The following is a 15,508-nucleotide window of genomic DNA, read 5'->3' as shown; positions in this document are numbered from 1 at the left end:
GATCATCGAAATTCAGCTGAGTCCCTATAGCCATTGTCTAGGCCATGTTCTGGTATTTCTTGTGTTTGTATGTATTTGTAGGTGTTGCATGTATCTGTATGTGACATTATTTCTTACATGTGATATCATTCATACCTTGTATGATCACTTGCCATGTTTTTCGAATCAGGCTATAAATTCCTTGAGATCAAGAACTACTTTTGTGCATCCCCTCGAATTGTTTAGCACAATACTTTACATGTGATGTGCTAACAAATATTCATTTATGTATTGACCTCTAATGTGTACCTGACACCGTTTTAGGTGCTAGGGATGTAATGACGAGCACAGCATTATCCCTAAATAATTAATCCGGTGACACTCAATTATCACGGTGTCTAGATTACAAAGAGGAGGTTCTTGGCTCTCTTGGGAGACATTAGAAAGCCTCGTCCAATCGGAGACTGTCACTTGTTGCCTGGACAACCTCGGGTGTGTCACTTAAACTCTCAGAGCCGCTCTCATTCTGTTATATGAAATGATAATACTTGTCTTGCAGAATTGTAATAGAGATCTGTGAAAACACCGTATAAGCTGCTAAGTTCTATATAAATATCAGTTGTTACTATTACCACTATAGTAACATAATTTAAGCTGAAACTGGAGCCATCATGAACAAAATACATTCGAGATTACTATCACTATCTTATTAAGAATAACATATTAACCAACAAGAATAGACACCTGATAAACTTGATTCTGCCTGCCACTGTGTACTGGGTGACCACCTCTGAGTAGGACTTCACGTTGCCAAATTCCCCCGAGCTCCAGCGCTCTGAGGGGTGACTGCTCCCACCGCAGAGGGAACCCTGTGCCGTGCCGACAGCGCACCTGCTGCTGGAAATGAGGAAAGCTGTAGAACCACGAGCAGAGAGCTCTAGCCCATCCCAAGTAGCTTTCTAGGTGTCTACAATCAAACTCTTGTTGGAATGCCCAAATCTCTCATCAAAGCCTCCCTGTGGTGGCCTGCTGGGGTACGAGAGCCTGGCGGTACCACCATCCAGGGTCAGCCACTTGATCAATATCAACGTGCCTCTCGTAAAAGGGTGTGTACTTCCATTCCGATTCATGCGTCTCTCGTCTTTCTTTCCCAAAAGTCAGGCCTCAGCTTCCTGCGTAAGGGTCATCCCCAACCCTCAGTTGGCTTTCCAATCGGTTGTGAGTCAGGCGGTGCCTCCTTCCCGCCTCACGCGCCACCATGTCCCAGGGCCTGTTGTTTCAACACGTGTCACTTGTGGGAGAGGCAGGTCCACGGGTGATATCATCTGTTTACAAACAGCTTCCACAGAGCACCTCCCGCTGGGAATCAGAGAACCTCAGGGGTGGCAGGAAGGGCCCCTCCCACCCAGAGCAGGACTTCCCTTCGGAGCCTCCCTGACCGGGGTCATTTGGCCTCAACGTTAAACATCCCGGTGAATCGATGGAGCGTGGCTGACCTCACCTCTGTGCACATACCTTTGGTTGGGCGGACGCCATGACAGAGCTTGGCAGTCACTGGGTCACTGACGTAACAGTAGCCAAAGAAGCCAAGCTCCAATTTCCTAAGAGCCTGGGTGTGCCTGCAGAGGCCTGCGTGGCCCTGCCCCTGGGTAGTGGTGATTCCTGAGTAGACTATGACAATCTGAGTCTGTGATCCTGGACTTTGGAATCAGTCAGACCCCAATTCAAATCTCATCTCCCTCACTCGCCATCTGGGGGCCTTGCACATACACGAGCGGTGTGACTTGGGCCAACTCTCTGAAACTCTCGGAACCCCAGTTTCCTCCCATATGAAAAATAAGGGAATTCATGTCTATATTTAAGATTATTGTGAGGATTAAATGAGACAATATATGTAAAGTGCTGAGCCTTGTTCCTGGAACAATTTGAGTTGTGCAGTAAGCTATTGTTACTATTATTGTCACTGTTATTATTGTCTCTTCTCTCTTGAACCAGCAGACATGGATGCAGAGGACCTCATTCTCCGTTTCCTCTCTCCTGATTCATGACCCCAGGCCTCGGTTTCTGACCCACTCAGGATGACCCCCACACCACCACCAGTATCACAACCACCCCCTCTAGAGAATGACACCCCCGTGTTCCTGAGTGTGGCACATCAGACCCCACAGAGTCTGGGAAGCCCATGGCTCCTGATCAGGCCTCAACTGCGGGGGTGAGACCTGGAGAGGGAGCCTCCAGTCCTGTAAGGCTCAGCTTGGGAGTCTCCTTACCCAGCAAGCACAGCAGGGGGTCCATGATCCTTTGTGGCCAAAGCAAAAAAGTCTCAGCTAACCTGGTTCCACAGCCAAGAGCTGCAGATCCAAACCTTTGCCACGTAGCTGCCTGGCCCAGGGGACAGGTGGGTGGGCAAGCGTCTGGGAGGGGGTTACAGAGGACCACGCAGAGCAGATAGGGACATAAACCTGGAATCAGGCAGCCAGGATTCTCCATCACGCACCATCTGGGCTACTCGGAGCAAGTTACATGAACTGTTTCTCTCCTATAAAATGGAACTACAAGCACCTACCTCCCCTAGTTACTGTGAGAATTAAATGAGATGGTGCATGTCCCATTGAGTTCTTAGAACGCTGCCTGGCTCCCTATGCAACTTCTGCTCTCATTGTGAAGCACCAGAGATCCGCTTTTGTTCCGGCAGGAATTTCCGTTTCCTGTCTTTTGCGAATATGCCAAGCTAGGGCTGAGAGGGAGTGGACAGGTAGAACAGACACAGTGAATATCCAAATGAAAGAACAAAAGGAACGTGTGGGTTCTCAGGAGGTAGCTTTATTATGACATGTCTTTAAGACAATCAAATCAGTAGGCATTTATTGAGCACCTACTGTGTGCTAGCCTAGGCAGACAGCAGAGTGCAGTGTCCATGCAGACAGTAGAGTCCACCATGGCTCTCAGGTGCCCAGGCAGGAAAATCACGCGGTCGGGAAGTTTTGTGGGGCTGAGAACGGGGTGGGTTTCTGGACATCCAAGTGCAGTTAGCTTGATGGGGGCCTGGGACGAAGGGGTGCCCCAGACCGGAATTCCAGCACAGTGATAGGAGGCGGGGTGGCAGCACGGCGGCGGGCCGCTCTCTGATTGGCGGGTGGTTCAGGAGAGGCTCTTCCGGGCCTCGGTGCGCTCAGCAGCCGCCGCAGCAGCCCGGGCTCTGGGTGTTGGGGGAGCACTGAGAACTCTGGCTGCCGCCCCCGCAGCACCCGCACCCGCTCCTGCGCTGCCGGCGGCGCCTCCTGGGGAAGCAGCAGCAGCCGGTGGACACGGAGCCGCAGCAGCCCGAGTCCCCGCAGCAGCCGGAGCCGGAGCCGCAGCAGCCGGAGCCGGAGTCGCCGCAGCCGCAGCAGGAGGAGGAGGCCCGGGAGGGCACCGGGGCGGGGCACGGGGTGGGGCCCTGGGAAGACCCTTTGGAGAAGCCTTTGGCGGAAGCGCTCTGCTGGGAGGACATCGCGAAGCTGTCACGAACCTGCAAGAAACGCAGCGTGTCACACGCGAGCAGACTCTTTCTTTCCAACGGTGGAACTTGGGGCTTTTGAGATTTGGCTTTGGGATGGAGCCAGCCTGGCTTGGTACAAGGAAGAAACGAGGGGGAGCAAAGACTCAAACCCCATGCAGGCGTTTCCCGTGAGTTAAACGTGCATAGAGCGAGAACCAATCTGTGCAAACCGTGGATGGCTTTCCATTTCCCGGGACTAGATAAGGAGCCCCCAAGGTTCCCCGAAGTGGAAAAAGAAGAGGCTATCGAGGCAATTTATCTGTACGACCCAACCCAAAATCTTCTCCTGGCTCTTCTCCCCTCCCCCATCTCACTGTGGCCAGAGACCTTCAAGTGATGTGCCTGCGGTTATTGGCCTTGTATAAACACCCCGTCAGTTCGAAAAGACTCACATCACACCTGCATCCCTAACGCGGGGCTACAGAATCCACACAGGCCAGAGGCATGTCCTGGTCATGCTTTCCTGCCTGTGCCTGTCCTTCCCCAAAAACCACAGGAAGAGGAGAGAGATGCTGACTTTGGAAATGCATCCCAGTCCAGGGGACCAAAGACCTGGGCTCTGGTCACATCTCCGCTAAAGACTTGCCGTGGAACCTTGTAAAGCCACACGCACACCCCCAGTCTGGCCTCCAGGTCTTCATTGGTACCGTGAGAGGCTGGCTCACTTGATGCTTAAGGCCCTTTTCAGGCCTCTCCTTGTGCATCCACCTGCTGGCTGTGTTCTGCCTCCTGCTTTTCCCAACCTCCTCCCCAGGCCGCGTTTGAAGACTCACCAGACCCTCACTCCACTGGAAGACACTCAGTTCTCCAACAGGCTGTGGACTGAGCAGTGTCCAGCCAGAGAACCTTATATAAGATTCAATAGCACTGGCTCCTGGGAGGGGCCCATTTCCCAATAGACATGCTCAGCTGACACTCACATCCCAGAGACATTTGTCACTCAGGTAACACTGTAGGTGGTGCACGTGGCTGTTCAAGTCACCACCTAGAAGTGCCAGGATGCTGTGGCATGTTTATTTTCCCAACAGGACACTGTTCATAGCTGGGAGGGCTGTGTGGGTGAAGGCAAAGCAGGGGGCTCAAGTGAGGAGAGGGCTGGAGCCCTTTCTTGGGACCTACTCTCTTTGTCCTTTTTCTACAATGTGGACACACACGCTCGTCCCCTGCTCACACATCATCCCTCTGGAGTCATCTACTTGGCAGTGCATCCACTTGTTATTGGTTTGCATCTCTCCGGTTCTTGGTCCTTGGCTCCTCGAGTCAGGCTACAAGCTATGCAAAAGGCCTGCTGGGCTTTTCAGATGCTTCCACTTGCTCCTAGATTGGATTGAGTGGAGACAATGGTGGGGATGTACCTATGGGAAACCCAGTGGTGATTTCTCTCTGTTACTAGGACAGGAAGAAGAACTCTGTTATGGAACCATGAAGACCAGAAAAGCTGTGAATATAGCCATGTTAGCATATCCCCATCAGCCCTGGTGGGCCGAAGAGAAAAATATGTGCAGGATGCTGGTCCAGTTGCATGCCAAGTCAGCCTGCGGGACTCTCTGCTCCTTACCCCATCCCCAAACTCCCTTTGAAGATAAGTTCTCCCTGGGGCCACTGCCCAATGGAAAGGGAAGGAGTAACGGAAGGGAGGAAGGAAGGGGAAAAGCCAGGAAGGAAGCCACCAATCTTTCCCAAGGTCCAAATTATCCATGGTGTTTTAGAATAACTAATTTTGAAGAATTAGGAGACACCTTGGAGGTCAACTGGTTTCAAAACTGCTTCTTAATCAATGCAACTGCCCACTACCATGAATGTGAGATAAAAGGAATCTAAGACTAAGAATCCAAGAGTTGTTGGTGAAGCATAGGTTTGGGGGTGAGTGAACTGGGCGTGGCATGAGGGAACAGACAAGGAAAGGTAAGTCACGAATGATACCAGTTTCATTTAACGTGGCTTTAGAGCCTGATTAACAGGATGCATGTATCTAGGGTCACCTGCTGGTGAGTCCAGGTGAGACATTCCAAGAGGTGAGGTCAGTATTAGAAAAGAAGGAAGTAATGAAGTACCAAGATAGAGACAGGATCTCTGCTGGGAGAAGATTTGGGCAAATGCATGCTCATTAATGGCCTTGCTGTGACCTCATACTCTAACTTACTTTACCCATTACCGTTGACTTTTATCAAAGACAGGGCTAGTTGTTCATCTTGTATATCAAAGGCTGATTGGAAATTATCATTTCTATCGCAAACATTCTGTGTATCTCCTGGAGGAATCAGCCTATTCCTGAAGGAAGTAGGAAACCCAATGCAGTCACCAAAGCCTCCCTGCTCTCACCTCCCCAACCCCCACCCACCCACCCACACCCAAACCACGTGGAGGAGGGTGTCCTTCTTGGTTCTCTCCTCGGACCCAAACTCAGGCTTTCAGGATCCAGGGATAATGGGCCCAGACATTTCATCCCTGCCTCCTAAACGCACACCCCCAGAAACGAGTCCCCATCAGGTCTCCTCTCTAGTCAACTGGTGGAAGCACCGGGGATTTTAATGGAAAAGTAAAGGTGTCCATTCATTGGAGCCCAGAATGAGCACTTTAGGTGATCTTATTCCCCAGCCCTAGGAGGTACTTGAAGGAGAACTTCCCAGAGTGAATCCTCTCACCATGACCTTTCTGGGTACCACCTTGCTCCTCTCTGAAAGCCTGCTCCTGGCTCTCCTCATGCCAGGCTGGTGTCAGGATCATGGTCTCGGATGTGACTTTTTCCTTCAGGTTTCAAGGTTCCTCGCTCAGAGCATGAAGGGGAAACGTGTCTCCCAGAGGTCTAGGTAGCTTCAGTGCCAAAGTCTGCTTCTCAAACGGGTTTTTGAAGTGTTCACTTGCACTTAAAAGAAGGGAAGGGGAGATGGCTGGATGCAGGGGGTGGGGCTCGGACAGGCGAATAAAACATAATCAGTGACATCAGGAATAAAGAGGTTTATTGGTACAAAAAAAAAAAAAAAAAAAAAAAGCTTCATCACTGAACTTCGTCCGAGAGGAGAATCAAACCAGTGAATATCCGAGGTTAGACCTCTAGCCCTCACAGTGGAATGAACATGGCAGGAAGGAGAGGGAAACGCAAAGCATTTCAGAAGCCCTTGCACGGGGAACAGGGACAAGAGAAGGCTCAAGACTGGGCGGTCATGGGCACTTTGACTCCTCCAATGCTGCTCAGTGCTGCTCATGGCCCAGGTCAACAGCAGCCGGAGCCCCCAGAATGGTGGCCACTGCCACTGTCACAGCAGTCAGAGTGGTGGTATCGGCGTCGAATAGTTCGGCGTCGAAAAGATGGGTGGGGCTTGTGGTGGCTCAGGCAGCAACTGCCACCCCCAAAGCCACAACAGCAGCCACCCCCAAAGCCACAGCAGCCGCCACCCCCAGAGCTACAGCAGCCCCCAGAGCTGGGGCCACCGCAGGAAGAGACTGGAGGTGGGCAGGGGGCTGGACACTTGGGGGGACACTTGGGTGGACATTTGGGGGGACACTTGGGAAGAGGCTGGCACTGCTGCTGACTTTGTTGACAGGACATCTCAGCAGAAGCTAAAAGACAATACAGAAATTTTAAGCTCAAGCTAACTCCCTGACATTTAAAATTGAACTTGAATTCACAGGATTTAATCTTTATAGTGATCAGATTTTTAAAGCCCTATCTCCCAAAATCAATTACAAGAAATATGTAAAAAATTTCAACCCAGGAACTCAATAATTTTAAAGGAATCCCTTGCAACTTCAAAAACAAACACCCATCATCCTTTCCTTTCCCCTACCTCGCACCTTCCCCTTCCGGCAGAGGCCCCTTCTACTAGTAAGTCTCCCTTTCTCCTTGTGTTTCTTCAATACTGTCCTCTACTCGGGCTTCTCTCTGCCCACAACACCAGCACCAGGAGTCTCTCCTGGTCCTCGAGCTGTGTTCTCCCTGCTACCGGGACTAGAGCAAGTCACTCAGGAGGCAAGTGGACTGAGGTGCTGTCAGAAGCATCTGCTTTTTATATGGAGTCAACTCTCTGCCCTGGTACCAGGAGGCTCAGACCATGTGCAGGATGCTGATAGCATCTTTCACACGGGACACGGGTGACTCCCCTCCTCTCACATCCTAAGGACCCAATGCTTCCCTCCATAAGCATGTCAAGTATTGACCCATAGGAACATCCCCTTCAGGATGGTGATAGAGCTCAGCAGATTGCACACAATGCCTGCCAATCACACAGGCAGCTCTGCTATGCTCCCTGTTTCCTGAGCTGGGTCGGTAGGGTTCTAGACCTCTGGGACCAAGAGAATGTCTCTCTTCTCCTTAGTATAGGAAATGGAGGGAGAAATTCCCAAGGGGAAGTTAAATGGCCCTTTTTAGAATAAGCACAGAGATCCAAAATAAAGTGCCAGGCCCAAGCCAATGATCTAATGTGGCTTTTTCATTCTTGGACGATGCCATAACCCAGGCTAAGAATGTTTGATATCTCAATGATGTTATTTTAGGCAGGCCTAATGCAGGTGGTGGGGGTGGTTAGGCTTCTCTCCTCACCTGAACTTGACCCACGGAAAGAACTCACAGAGAGCACTGACTCAGCACTAGCAAACCCTTTGAAAGGGCAGAGGAGGTCTAGGAATGGCTTCTCTTTTCACGGGTGGTCCTAACGAAGGCATCTTTGGCCAGCCCAAGGTGAGGGGACAGAGACCAGGTGTATGTGAGGGGTGGAGCAGGAGGACTAGACTCATATGGAAGTTGCCAGAAGTGCAGCATCAGTTCTGGTCATCCCGAAGAAGAGAGCGTCCAGCCTAGGAAGATTCTTTTTGTAAAAATGATCTTTTTGTTTAAATGCCCTTCAGATGGGGTATGGGCCTAGTTTTTGCAAGCCCAAGATGGGATGACTCCAAACAATATGCTTAGGGCAAGTTAGATCCCAGAAAAGTCATCAAAATCCAGTTAGCTGTGAAGTTAGCCAAAATATGGCATGTTCGCTATGCAAACTGCAGTGGGAGGAAAGCAGGCAGGAGAAACACACGGCACCTCTAAGCTGAGCTAAGGAGCTGTGATGAGAAGCATGTGGGTACATTACAGCACAGCTTTTGGAGAAAGACGGTCTGGCATCCGTTCCCAGCTTTGCCAAATCTAGCAAGTCACTCAATTATCGCTATAAAACGGGCCTAAGAATTATTCCTACCCAGTAAATACGAAAATATGGATACAGTTCTTAGAAGAGTGCCTGGGACTCTTAGTTCAAAATGCTAGTTTAAAAAGAATCTAATCATTAAAGATATACTTTTAGACCCATGAGAAAATATCTCTTACATTTCAGATTACTGATCTGCCAATTTTCGAAACCCAAACTACTTTTTGCAATACCAGAGCTTAGCCCTAATGTTTTCTTAAGTATCTTTAAAATATTAAGATACTTAGTATGCCCCTGGGGGTGAGATGATAAGAAAGTTTAATCATTCTGGAAAAAAAATACCAAAAATAGGAAGAATTTAAAATTCATTTATAAACCCACCCCCAAGTATTCTTAACATTTTGCTATGCTATTTTCCTTCTCAGTCTCTTTTTTCTACTTTTGTTCTGTCTTTTTTTACTTTATATGGTTTCTCTTCAGTAATTTGTGTTTTGATTTTACTTTACATAGTCTTTATCCACAATACTTACATAAGAGTTTATCTTAATATTTTGACGTAACCATTTTCCATGTTGTTATTCATGTCATTGTAAGCATTATTTTTGTCATTATTTCACGGAGGGCACAAGATCCATTTATAAGTGATCAGGAGCATGAGTTCTAGAACCAGTCTCTGAGTTTGAATTCCAGTCTCCACCTACCAGCCATGTAACCTTGGCCAGGTGGCATGAGCTTTCTGTCTCACTGTCCTCATCTAGGATATGGGGGAAGTAATAGTGTTTATCTTGTAGGATCATTTGCAGATTAAATGACCTAACATCCATAACACTCTTGGAATAGTGCCTGGCACGTGGTAAGCACTCCATGAATATCAAAAGTGAAACCTGTGCCACAGCACAGCAGGGCCAGTTTAAATTTCAGCAACCAAGAGGCAGGTGGGCTTCTGCAAAGACCACCAGGTAGGGATGCAGGGAGGCTGCTCTGGCTGCTGAGAGCTTTGTGTATCAGATCTTTCTCCCCACTTCCTTTTTGAGAAGCGCAAGAAAGGATACATAACTTACCAAGCTCTGAATTTCTGGAAAAAGAAACTCAGTAGAAGTTAAAGGAATTACCCATTTAATACATGGGTATGATGAATTTTAAAAGGAACTGTATCCACCCCTTTTATTTATAACTAGAGGCCTGGTGCACGAAATTCGCACACTGAGAGGGGATCGGGCAGTCAGACATCCCTCTTGCAGTTCAGGGCTCTAGCAGTCCGGGACCCCTTGCTCCTTACTGCCCACCTGCTCGCTGTTCCTTACTGCTCAGCTTGCTGCTCCTTAGTGCTGCTGCAGAGGTGGGAGAGGCTCCCGCCACCGCCGCTGTGCTTGCCAGCTGTGAGCCTGGCTTCTGGCTGAGTGGCGCTACCCCAGTGGGAGCTCACTGACCACCAGGGGGCAGCTCCTGCATTGAGCGTCTTCCCCCTGGTGGTTAGTGCACATCATAGCGACTGGTCATTTGGTCAATTTGCATATTAGGGTTTTATTATATAGGATGATTTGGCCACCTAGCTAACACACAGTAAGATCTTGAGGGTAGAAATCCTTAAGGGATCTAGTTTAGTGCATTGTAGGTAAGACACTCAATTTTCCCAGTCAAGGGCACATACCTGGATTGCAGGTTCAATCCCCGCTCGGGGTGCGTGTGGGAGGTAACCAATTGATGTGTCTCTCTCACATGGATGTTTCTCTCTCTCCCCCTCACTCACTCCCTTCTACTCTCTCTAAAAATCAATGGGAAAAAAACATCCTCGAGTGAGGATTAAGAACAACAAAATATTTGCTATTCAGTAAGGAAGGTGGGTGCCTCCAACAAATCTGAACCCAGATTTTCATTTAAAAATTCCAGACATTTCGTGGAATGATGGAATAGCTATGGAAGGGACCTTGGCCATCACTCAGAGAGAGTGTTCTCCACCCCGGTGAGACCTGGACATTGACATTCTCCACAAGTTCTCAGGTGGTTCTAATGTTGATCACCGATGATGTAGACCATGTCCCTTATTTTACAGATGAGGAAACTGAGGCTCGAAGATGGGAAGGGGCTTGTCCAGATCACACAGGGAGTTAGAGGCAGAGCTGGAATTCAAATCCTGCTATCATAGCACCTTGCATCTTGATTATTTTATTTTTTGTGACTCTTTTCCAGCAAGCTTTATTTTATATCATTTTCTTGTTAAACATGGCTATTGAAGTTGGGGTGGAAATAGTAATAAACATAGCAAATCATTGTCTGAATCACATGCTTACAAAAGTTATAAGTGATCCTTACTGCTACTGTTCTGCTCTAAGTAACCAGGAATCGAGTATCTGTGTCTGAAAGGCAGTCTCTGGCATCACCAGGGTTGGGCCAGCTGGCGGGCCCCAAGAAACCTCCCCAGGTGGCACTCCTTGATGACAGTTCCTTGGCCCAGTTCAGCTTTGTCCAGGCCTCTGAGTGTATCAATCCTGACTGTGCTGAGTCACTGCAGCTAACTCACAAGACCTGATGACATCAGTTCACAAAGAGAAACATGGCTATCAGATATTGGCCTAATGGCTACATTTTCAAGTCATAATCTGGAGGTGCTGGGTGAGGTGGGATGCATAATGACCTCGGGTTCTGGTGGTTAACCAACCTAGGTTTCCCATCAGGTCATCTGAACACCCGTAGCCCTGGACAGATTTGGGTGATCGTAAAAACGACACCCCTCCCCCCAACTGCCCTTCCTCTGTGATCCTTTGTAGGTCGCCCCTCCTGCTGGTAGACCCTGGCCTGGGAACCACTTCTGTGGGGGAAGTTTGCTGAGTGCTGCTCTTATCATTGCATGCTGATTTTGGAATTTAACAGTGGAAAGATCACCTTATTATCTATTTGTCATATTTTCACTACTGTCTATTGCCCTAATAAACATGGTCATAAACAAAATAATGCCTCTCTCCCCAAAGATGGCCATGTCCCGTTCCCCAGAACATATGATCATGTTACCTGACACAGCAAAAAGGACTTTGCAAAAGTGATTAAGGATTTTGAGATGGGAAAATCACCTTGGATTACCCAGGTGGATCGAATGTAATCACAAGGGTGCTTATAAGAGGGAGGCAAGAGGGTCAATGTCAGAGAGAGGAGATGTGACAATGGAAACAGAGGTTGGAGTGGTGCACTTGGAAATGGCCATGAGCTAAGGAGTTCGAGCAGCCTCTAGAAGCAGGAATCAGCAAGGAGACGGGTTCTCCCCTGCAGCCTCTGATGCTACCCTCGTAGGTCCCATGTTTGACTTCTGACCTACAGAACTGTAAGAGGGCACATTTGTGTTATTTTAAGCTCTAAGGTTTATGGCAATTTGTTACAGCAGCAATGCGAAGCGAATACATATAGTCCTAGATTTTAAAAATAACTTTGAGTTTCAGAATGTGGTTTAATTACTTAAAATGAGATCAAATTTATTAAAATTCTTTTCGTTGATGTTTGGAATTGAAGGCTCACATTTCTGGGTTTGACAGGATGCCTTTGGCCAAGGGGAAGCTCAGTGAAAACATGAGAGAAAATTCTCAAAGATAAACAAAGATGTTGTCTGGGCTTATGTCCCAGCTCTGCCACTTGCTAGCTGTGTTGCCTCTCTGAACCTCATCCATAAAATGGGGATAATAACAGTGCCCATCTCATAGGGTTGTATAAGGATTCTTTGAGATAATGCCTATGAAGCCCTTAGCCCTGGACTGACACATAGTTTGCACTCAGTAAATGTTGGCCCTTATCATTCTTTTTTTAAAATATATTTTTATTGATTCCAGAGAGGAAGGGAGAGGAAGAGAGAGATAGAAACATCAATGATGAGAATTATTGATTGGCTGCGTCCTGCACGCCCTCTACTGGGGACAGAGCCTGCAACCCAGGCATGCGTCCTTGACTGGAATCGAACCCGGGACCCTTCAGTCCACAAGCCGACGCTCTATCCACTGAGCCAAACCAGCCAGGGCGGCCCTTCTCATTCTTGTCTTCATCCATAATGATCAGTGATCAATGGAACCCTGAGGTGTCAGATTGTTGCTGGGCATTGCTGGGTCCTTCTTCCGGCCTTACAGCGCTCAGCTACCTATGTTCGGAATTGGACAAGTCCCAGAGAGTAGGATGTACAAACTGCCGCCACTTTGGACCTGTTTTAATTGTCAAGACACTACTTGTACCTCTTTCTCAGGGAAAAGTGGGTGGGAGTGTGCTTCTTACTCTTTCCCTTGTGGAGATCACTTTACTATTTATAAGGTATTTTTATATTCATGCCTCTATTTGAATCTTCACAACAATCCTATGGGGTACAATAGAGGGGTTTTATCCCTGTAACTCAAAGAGAAATATCAGTGCTCAGAGAGGCCAAGCCATTTGTCTAAGGGCACACAGAGTAGAAAAGGGACCAGGCTTCAACCCCAGCTCTATGGGCAGTAAACCTCAAATCATAGTGCTCATTAACCCAGTTTCTGTGCATCCTGTCAAAGACGTGGAGGACACACCAAAAGTCCCCAGGGATTAGAATATAAAAATCCTGTTGGGAATACTGGACAACCACATGCAGAAAAGTGAAATAGGCCCCTATCTTACACCACGCACAAAAATTCTCAAAATGAATTGAACACTCAAATATCAGACATGATACCATTAAAACTCCTAGAAGAGAATATAGGCATGAAGCTCCTTAACATTGGTTTTGGCAATAATTTGTTTGGCTATGACACCAAAGGCAGAAGCAACAAAAGCAAAATTTAACAAGTAGGACTACATCTAATTAAGAGCTTCTGCACAGCAAAAGAAATAATCAATAAAATGGAAAGGCAACCTATGAAATGAAAGTACTTGCAAAAAATATATATTGAATAAAGGGTTAATATCCAAAATATATTTTTAAATTTATGCAACTCAATAGCAAAATATATCTGATTTTAAAATGGACAAAGAAATTTAACAGACATTCTTCCAAAGAAAAGATTCAAATGGCCAACAACTACATGAAAAGATGCTCAACATCACTCATCATCAGGGAAATATAAATCAAAGCCACAATGAGGTATCACCTCACATCTGGTAGAAGGGCTGTTATCAAGAAGACAAGTAATGACAAGTGTTGGAGAGGATGTGGAGAAATTGTGCACTGTCAATGGGAAAAAAAATTGGTGCAGCCTGTATGGAAAACAATATGGAGGTTAAAAATAGAATTACCATATGATCCAACAATCCCACTTCTGGATCTATATCCAAAGAAAATAAAAACAGGATATCAGAGATATCTGTACTCCCTGCTTATTGCAGCATTGTTCATAATTGTCAAGATATGCAAATAACCCAAGTGTCCATCAAAAGATGAATGATGAATTCAGCCTTGAGAAAGAAGGAAATCCTAACATTTACAGCAACATAAATGGACCAATGAACCTTGAGGGCATCTGCTAAGTGAGATGTTAAGACAGAGGACAACAAATTCCATATGCAGTCACTTACATGTGGAATCTAAAAAAGCCAAATTTGCCCTGGTTAGGTGGCTCAGTTGGTTGGCGCATCGTCCATACACCCAAAAGGTTGCAGGTTTGATTTCCAATCAGGAAACATATCTGGGTTGTGGGTTTGATCCCCAGTCGGGGCACATAAGGGAGGCAATGGCTTGATGTTTCTTTCTCTCTCTCTCTCTCCCCCTCCCCTTCCTCTCTCTCTAAAATCAATAAGCATAACCTTGGGTGATGCGTAAAATAAATAAATAAGCCAAACTTACAGAAACAGAGAGTAGAATGGTGTTTGCCAGGGGCTGGGGTCCAGGAAATTGAGATGTTAAAGTACACCAACTTGCAAAGAGAAGATGAATAAATTCTGGAGATCTAGAACACAGCACAGTGATTATAGTCAACAGTACTGTATTATATACTTCAAAGTTGCTAAGAGACCAAATTTCAAATGTTCTCACCATAAAAAAGAAATGATAAGTATGTGAGGTGATAGAGGTGTTAGCTACACTATGGTAGCTAATACTCTATCACATGTATCTTACAGTAAACATATACAATGTTATGGTCAAGTAGATCTCAATTTTGAAAGTGCACATAAGCAGACCGTAAGTCCTCTTCTGCTGAAAAGATAGTGCAAATGGCCTTAAAATGGGCTTTCTGCTTGCCCCAAGTGACTGGGATGCTGGGTGTGAGAACCCCCTAGCTGTTCTGGTCACAAACCACAGAGCTGTCTCTTGCCCACCCAGGCATCACCACGTCCAAGAAATGAATGCCAGAGACGTGGGTGAAGGCAGGGACATCAGAGGCTCAGGCACCGTGACCCCGGGGCGCCCAGGTGCACATGGCACTTCCTGGAAGAGCCTCCCTCCAGGCCCTGAGCCAGCCCAGCTCTGCCTGGATCCCGCCTTCCTGCGTGGGCTGCTACAGCGCAGTCTCCTCAACGGGGAGCATGTCCATAGCCGAGCCGGAGGCGGGATGCCGTGGGAGCCTCCAGATGAGTAACCAGAGAAAGGGGCATTCCTCCTCCTGGAGAGTAAGTGCATTTCCGGGGCGGGGACTCCGAAGGAGTAAAAATAGCCAAGGAGACTCCTGGAAGCGCATGCACTGAGGCACCTTGTTTTCCCAGCTGGAGAGGCTGGGCGCTGAGAGCACGGGTGACATGAGCAGGCAGCAGGGCGGGGCCGGCTGTAGAGTGGCAGACGTGTGTCACACAAAGGCAGAGGCATGTCTTGGGGTGGGGGTGACACAGACTTGTTCTGGGCCCCTGGGCTGTCCCTTGCAGCTGCTTAGTCTGCCTGCGGTGGCCATCATCCGTGGAATGTCGTTAGCAGGAATTTTTGTAGTTGCTC

General features: G+C 47.7%; 1 long non-coding RNA gene across 1 annotated transcript; it reads right to left on the bottom strand.

The window, feature by feature from the left end:
- Positions 1 to 2,782: 2,782 nt before the first annotated feature.
- Positions 2,783 to 4,428, bottom strand: LOC118673671. Its single transcript, XR_004973438.1, has 2 exons — positions 4,294 to 4,428; positions 2,783 to 3,490 (listed from the first exon to the last, which is right to left on the bottom strand). It is a non-coding gene; the product is annotated as an uncharacterized LOC118673671 (long non-coding RNA).
- Positions 4,429 to 15,508: the final 11,080 nt, after the last annotated feature.

The sequence above is a fragment of the Myotis myotis genome, unplaced genomic scaffold, assembly GCF_014108235.1.
Source record: "Myotis myotis isolate mMyoMyo1 unplaced genomic scaffold, mMyoMyo1.p scaffold_m19_p_18, whole genome shotgun sequence".
NCBI classification, from domain to species: Eukaryota; Metazoa; Chordata; class Mammalia; order Chiroptera; family Vespertilionidae; genus Myotis; species Myotis myotis.
The sequence above is the reverse complement of the archived record's forward strand: the minus strand, read 5'-3'. Positions and strand labels throughout refer to the sequence as shown.